The sequence below is a fragment of the Dipodomys spectabilis genome, unplaced genomic scaffold (assembly GCF_019054845.1).
Source record: "Dipodomys spectabilis isolate Male_0828 unplaced genomic scaffold, ASM1905484v1 ptg000188l, whole genome shotgun sequence".
Classification (NCBI taxonomy): Eukaryota; Metazoa; Chordata; class Mammalia; order Rodentia; family Heteromyidae; genus Dipodomys; species Dipodomys spectabilis.
The window spans coordinates 5,180,987-5,189,172 of NW_024870865.1; positions in this window are offsets into that span (position 1 = coordinate 5,180,987).

Consider the following 8,186-nt stretch of genomic DNA (forward strand, 5'->3'; position numbering starts at 1 on the left):
ATGTTCATGGAGTCCTGGGGCCCCGGTGTGACGTCAGTAGACAGCTCAGGCACCGTTTCCAGTTGCTGTTGAGATCTACACATTCCAGCCCCGTGGGGTCCAGTTGGGGAAAACCGATAGGATGTAGATAATCAAGGAGAAAACGTGCACTTGGACAATTATGTGATGAGCAACTTCTTTGAGGGGGTCCAGATGGATCCCTTCAGAATCTTCCATCTGGTTTCCCAGCCACAAGTCGGTACTTGGGTGAAGGTACTTTGTTCCTCACAAGATCACCTAGCAATCATGAGGCCAATGATGACCAGGACTCCAAGGCTGGTGTCACCTGCTCGCTCTAGATGACCAGAAGCACTCTCTCTTATGGCAGTGATTGGCTGCTTTGTCCTGCTCCCATGATGCCAGAGACTTGACTGTTCTAGAACCAAGCACCTCACAGCAAGAGGCCCTAAAATTCACCTGACATGGTGGGGGTGAGGGGGGACTTGTGTTTTGTTTTATTTTGTTTTGTTTCTCTTTTTTGTTTTTTTGACGGTCGTGCATCTTGAACTCTGGGCCCAGGAGCTGTCCCTCAGCTCTTCAGCTCAAAGCAAGCATTCTACCCCTTGAGCCACAGCGCCATTTCTGGTTTTCTGGTGGTTTATTGGAAAGAAGAGTCTCATGGACTTTCTTGCCGGGGCTGGCTTTGAACCATGATCCTCAGATCTCAGTAGCTAGGATTACAGGAGTGAGCCACCAGCTCCTGGCTTTTGTTTTGTGTTTTTAATGCTTGCTCTCTCTGGAGGACAGACAGAGAGAGTTTTAAAATAATCTTATACAATACTAATACCTTTAAAGCAATCTGATTTACAGAAGACCTGCTTTTCAAAATAAAAGCTATTCCCAGTCCTTACCCTATGAGGCCCCGTTGAAAAGATCAAAGTAAAATATCTGCCTCTGTCCCTTCCCGCTCGGGGCCGCTCTTCCTCTGTGGAGTTTGGTGTGGTTTGGGTTTGTTCTCTCCATGTCAAACTTTTGCACCCAGACACAGTGTCACGACCGCGATTGCACACCCCGATATCCTCTGAACTAGACCAAGAGCATCACACAGGAAAAAATAACCCACTGGGCAGAAGCCCGGCCCGCCTCCCGCCTGGCGTGGCTGTGCCTGAATGTTATTCTAAACAACGCATCCATATCTGTGGGTCCTCACAGCCAGGGCGGGGGTCAGACGGGGGTCCGTTGACGTCATCCAGATTCCTGAGCCAGAGTTAGGAAGAGTATTGATCCGTTTCTTCTGTCCCAGCCTTTCTTTCCTCTTCCACCTCCTACACTGGACCTGGAGCCTGCTGGCATAGGCTGTGGATTCTCAGTCTCACCTGAGCAGTGCAGACACATTTTCCAATAAAACATGATCATGTACAAAGCTTGAGTCAGACCTCTGATTGGAATCTGTGTGTGTGTGTGTGTGTGTGTGTGTGTGTGTGTGTGAGAGAGAGAGAGAGAGAGAGACAGACAGACAGACAGACAGACAGACAGAGCATGCATATGTGTATGCTGGGTGTTGTCCTTTAGCTTTTTTTGCCCAAGGCTGATGTTCTATTCCTTGAAAGCTCCACTTCTAAAAGAAAATTTTGAATGAAAAACTTTCTAAAAAGACAGATTACACCTAGTTTCTTAGCTAACTAAGAGACTGATTGCTGAGGAGCAAGGTTCAAATCTAGCTGTGGCAGGAAAGCCTATGCTGGACAACTGCACAGAAGCCACTGGAAATCTTGGGGTGGCATGGGGGCCCCCACTGGGATGAAGAAGGTGCGATTTGTGGTCTGTGGCCCAGGTGACAACGGAGAGGCTGGCACAGGCCAAGGGCCATCAACGGTTCAGTGGCTGAGCTCTAGTTCTGTGCCCCAGAGCTCCAGCCAGAGAATATACCATCCTGACCACGTGCCTCCTCCCTCCCTTTCTCCCTCCTTTCTTCTTTTCTTCCTTCCTTCCTTCTGTCTCTCTCTTCCTTCCCTCCCCTCCTTTCCTCCTTCCCTCTCTCTCTCATCTCCCTTTCACTTTCCTCTCTATTTTTTTGTGGCTTGGGGGCTTGAACTCAAGGCCTGGGTGCTGTCCCTGAGCCTCTCTGTGCTCAAGGCTGGCTCTCTACCACTTCAGCCACAGCACCGCTTCCAGCTTTTGAGTGGTTAATTGGAGGTAAGCATCTCACAGGGACTTTCCTGCGGTGACTGGCTTCAAACCATGATCCTCAGATCTCAGCCCCCTGCGTCGCTGGGATTACAGGCGTGAGCCACCAGCGCTTGGCTTCTCTTTATTTTTGAATTCTGAATTCCTTTTGGGGGTTTGAGGGGCAAGTATTCTACCACGTAAGTCACACCTCCAGCCTTTTTTTCTTCATAAGCTTGAGGCCATAGAAGGTCTAGATTTTAATTCAAATAGTTATTTTTATAAATAGCTTCACACACACACACACACACACACACACACACACACCTCCTTTGTTCCTATCTATTTTCCTTCAGGGGAATACCTGACCTGACTCTTCTTTTCTATAAGAAAACATTTGTACGATACAGGGTTATTATTTCCCTTCAAAATGATAGAGATGCGTCATCTAGACCCCACAAAGATACATTTGGAGCTAGTTCATTATTTCTAATAAAAGTCATCATTTATTTTTAAGTGTCACCATTTATACTTAAGGTTACCATTTATTGTAAGTTCTAGATGATTTATCTAACGAAGGAGAGAGAAGGTTTTCTTTTCCTTGTTTTTGTTGTGGTTTTGTCTGTTTGTGTTTAAGATCGAGTCCCGCTGTGTAGCCCAGGCCTGTCTCACCCTTGAGAAGATCCAGTCTCAGCTTCCCAAATGCTGGGATTACAAGCATGTGCTACTGTACTGGTTAACAAGTCATGCCTAGCTTGAGATTTTCTTAATGTGTAGAGGAAACACTTAAAGATGTGAAATTGGCTTATGGGAGTGACCAGACTCCACAAGATGTGTGGGGTGATGTCAAAACCAGGAAGACCACATAATAGACAACTTCTCCAAAGTGAGAAAGAAATCCCAGGCATAAAAACTTCAGCATTTAGCCAGGTGCTGGTGGCTCACGCCTGTAATCCTAGCTACTCAGGAGGCTGAGATCTGAGGATCGTGGTCCAAAGCCAGTCCAGGTAGGAAAGTTTGTGAGACTCTCATCTCCAACAAACCACTCGAAAACCGGAAATGGCATGTGGCTCAAGCAGTAGAGCGCTCGCCTTGAGCTAAAGAGCGTAGGGACAGCGCCCAGGCCCAGAGTTCAAGCCCCACGACCGACCAAAAATAAAAAAAAAAACTTCAGCATTTCTTCTCTTTGAACAAAGGAATAAACTTGTTAATGAAGTCTTTCTGCACACTTTCACTTCACTGTCAGAAAGCGGCACAAGCCAAACTACCAAGAGGGGACTGAACAGTGGCCCCCAAAAAATATGTCCAGGTCTTTCTGTGATATAACTTGAGTTTCTCAAGATGAGATCAGTGAGCTAGGAACATCCTATATCCAAGGGCAGTGTCTTCACACAAAGACAAGAAGTTGAGAAGACCGACAAGAAGAAACACAGAGATGACAGAGGCAAATAGAGGGAAGAGGGATGGAGCCACAAGCCAAGGCCAGCTGGGAAGCCCAGAGCTGGAAGAGGCTCAGAGACTCCCCTCACTCCTTTGGAGGGAGCCAGCCCCTGTCCGGGCCTGGATTCCAAGCCTTGTGGCCTTTAGAGCTGTAAAAGAACACATTTCCCTCATGTGATGCTACCCAACTGGTTGTCATTTGTCACCGCGAATACACCCTTTGAACCATTCCAGGATGGCTGCCCGCTGCCACCCAGCCCAGGCCAGATGGAAAGCCGCCTCAACCTCTAACCTTGAGCCATTCCCTGCATCCTTCCAAACAATGGATTGGCAGCCATCACACTTCCTGTGTGACAGACAGATGTTCCCAGGGCCTTTCCCCACTGTCATTCCAATGTGTCACCGAGTCGGAGGAATCCATGGTGAAAGAAAGATGGCCTAGAAAAATAGCCAGGGTCAACGCTGGCCGGAATCGAATGGGAGGCCAAACTGAGCCATTCTACCGCCTGCCAGGGTGACTAACCCCCCAAACCCCTCCTTGTTCAGCAACAAGGAAAATCAAACCCCACGTCCACTCAGTGAGCCCTCTTCAGATAAGAGAAATCCTCTAGCGACAAGGGGCCACGATGTTAATAAAGCCTGCTGATTAAAACAAACAAACAAACAAACAATCCTTGGGGCCTTTGGCTAAAGGAGAAACTTCTGGATGTTGAACTTCAGGGCCTCACATTCTTGCTGGGCTTTTGTGTTTTGCTCACAGCTGGTGCTCTACCACATGAACCATGCCTCCCCGCATTCCGCATTTTGTGCTGGTTAATTGGAGATAGTTGTCACAGACTTTCCTGCCCTGGGCTGGCTTTGAACTGTGATTCTCCAATCAGCTTCCTGAGTAGGAGGATTACAGGTGTGAGCCATGGGCTGGAGACACTTTTGGGGGTCTATGAGCATTCTCCAAGAGCAACAGCAGCCTCACACGGCCATCAGACAGCCAAGCGCACAGGGTCCTGACTGCCAGAATGACCAGCTCAGGCCAGCATGCCCGTCTCCTTTTGCTTCCTAGTTTGTTTTGTGGGCAGGGTCTCCTGCTAATTTTGCCTGAGCTTACTTTGAACCACAATCCTCCTGTTTCCATTTGGCAAGCAGCTGGGATTACAGGCATGTGCCACTATGCCCAGCCCTCCAATCTTCCAACTCAGGATGGTGGGGCATAAGACAGCCCACTGTTTGCTGCTGGGAAACACGGTTGCTCACCCGTATCACAGAGCCTGTGGGTCACACTCCACTCCGTGCTAGGCCCCACCAGGGAAACCCTTCTAAGTTACTTCAGAAATGTCAGCCAGGCACAGGAGTCTCATACCTGTAATCCCAGCTATTCAGGAAGCTGAGCTCTGACGATGATGGTTCAAAGCCAGCCCAGGCGGGAAAGCATGTGAGACTTTAATTAACCTCAAAAAGCCAGCAGTGGAGCTGTGGTTCAAGTGGTGGAGTGCTAGCCTTAAGTAACAGTGCCCAGGCCCAGAGTTTAAGCCCCAAGGCCAGCGCGCGCGCGCACACACACACACACACACACACACACACACACACACACCCCAAACATGACATGTCATAGCTAACGCTTCAGATAAATTAATTCAATGCATTGCAAATAGTATAGTCTAATAGTTTTTTTTAAAGAAGGATTTCTAATGACAATAGTGGAATAAAGTGAAATTTGACTTGTGAAGATTTCTCAGGCATCTTCCCAGGTATCAAATTCAAAAAGAAATGGAATTATCTGCATGTGTTTTGCTGTGTTTGCGTCCATCCTGGAGCTTGAACTCAGGGCTTGTATTGTCCGTGAGCTTTTCCACTCAAGACAAGCACTCTACCACTTGAGCCACGCTCTACTTCTGGCTTTTTTTTTTAGCTGGTTAAACGTAGGTAAGAATCTCCTGGAGCTGGGTGCTGGTGACTCACACCTGTCATCCTAGCTACTCAGGAAGCTGAAATCTAAGGAACATGGTTCAAAGCCAGCTCGGGCAGGAAAGTCCATGAGACTCTTATCTCCAATAAACCACTCAGAAAACCAGAAGTGGCGCTGTGGCTCAAGTGGCAGAGTGCTCGCCTTGAGCTGAAGAGCTGAGGGACAGCGCCCCACAACCAACCCCCAAAAAGAATCTCCTGGACTTCTCTGCCTGGGCTGGCTTCAAGCTGTGATCCTCAGGTCTCAGCCTCCTGAGTATCTGGGATGACAGGCAAAAGCCACCAGCGCTTGCTTCACTTATTTTTTGTTTTTTTGGGTTTTTGTTGTGTTGTTCAAGCTGGTGTTCTACCACTTGAGCCACACCTCCAGTTCTAAGGCAGCTCTTCTAAAATTAAGTTTAATGCTGACAAACCTCTGTAGTTAGAGAAGAAGGGCTGGGTGCCAGTAGGTCGTATCTGTAATCCTAGCTACTCAGGAGGCTGAGATATGAGATCACAGTTTGAAGCCAGCCCAGGTAGGAAAGCCCATGAGACTCATCTCCAATGAACCACTCAGAAAACCAGAAGTGGTGCTATGGCTCAAGTGGTAGAGCACTCTCCTTGAGCTAACGAGCTGAGGGACAATGCCCAAGCCCAGAGTTCAAGCCCCACGACTGACAAAAAAAAAAAAAAAGCTCAGAGAAAGCACCTAAGCCTTGAGTTCAAGCCCCAAGACTAACACACTCCACACAATGATTATGACAATGCTGTAAATGAAAGCATGTAGCCAGTCAGGTGAAGGGCTCTGCCTGGCTGGATTGCACAGTTGCTAGGGAGGAGCGCATCAGCACAGATTTAAGGGGAGCATTTTTATTTGGAGGCGTCTCCTCCAGGTCACAGCAGGCCTTGGCTACGTGGAATTCGAGCGCCAGCTGGTGGCAAGAATGAACAAAGACAGCTTTTGCCAGAAAAAATAAATAACTTCAAAAGAGAATCCTACACCTCACTTTCCCAGTTGATTTTTAGGCGCCTTCAGTGACACATTAATTTTGACCCTCTGGATTAATCAGACCTCGTTATTTAAAATGCCGACGGCTGCACGCAATGAGCCCACTGGTGATGCGGGGATCCAGGCCTTGGGAGTCAGGGCTGGGGTGAGGGAGGGGAGGGCACAGAAAGGGACCAAAGCTGTGCTCCATACGGCCCCCGCCTCCCGCCTGGGCTGCTATCCAGGAGCTCTGCGCATAGAGCCATTTCTGGGGTCTCCCCTGGGCCTGCAATCTCCCTGCCTCAGCCTCCAGAATGCTGGGATGATGGGCCTGCGCCTCCGTGCCCGGCTCACACTCAGGAACGCTAAGGAGTCCACGCAGTTCCACGGAGCACACATTCCCCACGAGCACCAGGCAGGATCAGAGCAGCAGCAGGGGCTGCCATTCATCACTCCAAGCAAAGAATTAGAAAATTCACTAGGTTACGCCCTTTAAGACCGGGATGTCAGGAATATGAATTTTCTTGTTGCAGTTAAAAGTTACAATTTAAAGGATCATTATCAAAGACTAAAACCTTTACTTGAAGACTATTTTATTGCATAGCTTTCTTAGGGCAATAGATAGATAGATAGATAGATAGATAGATAGATAGATAGATAGATAGATAGATAGATAGATAGATAGGTAGATAGATAGATAGATATTTCGAAAAAGGATACAGAAACAAACAGCATAACTTGTTATTTAGAACCCAGCTGCTAGGAAGCAGAAGCAGGAAGGTCAGGAGGCTGAGGCTGGTTAGTAAGACCTTATCTTAAACAAAAAAAAACCCACAAAACAAAAGGGCTGGGTTTCTAACACCAGGTTATTAAGCTTGCTAGTCTGTTGGAAGCCCTTGGTTTAATCCTTAGTATAGAGGAAGAAGGAAAAAGGAGTGGAGGAGGGGAATGAGAATGAGGACAAGAATGAGGAATAAGATAAAGAAGGGGAAGAGGAGAAGGTGAAAGAAAAGAAGGAGAGGGGAAGAAGAAGAGAAAGAAAAGAGGAGGAGGAAGAGGAAGAAGAAGAAGAGGAGGAAGAGGAGGAGGAGGAAGGAGGAAGGAGGAGGAGGAGGAAGAGGAGAAGGTGGAGGAGGAGGACGAGGAGGAGGGGAAGAGGAGGGGAGAAGGAAGAGGAGGAGAAGAGTAGTAGGAATAGGTAGAAAAGGAGAAGGAGGAGGAGAAGGAGGAAGGGAAGGAGGAGGAGAATGTAGAGAAGGAAGAGGGAGGAAGAGGGAGAGGAGAAGGAGGAGGAAGAAGAAGAAGAGGAGAAGGAGAAAGAGGAGGAGGAAGAGAGGAAGAAGGAGGATGAGAAAGAGGAAGAGAAGGAGGAGGAGAAGAAGGAAGAGGAGGAAAAGAAGGAGGAGAAGGAGGAGGAGGAAGGATGTGGAGGAGAAGGAGGAGGGAGGAAGAGGAGGAAGAGAAGGAGGAGAAAACCACATGTACATACATAGAAATACGTATTTACTATTATTGATCTAGCAGTAGGGGATGAACCCAAGCCCTGACACATCTCACATGTTGGCGAGTGTGCTGCCTGAGCTAGGCCCCCAGCCTCTCCCTACTTCCTGTCCACCACGAGGCAAGAGACTCCCCTCACCACATGTGCCTCCCACCCTGAGGTTCTGCCCCG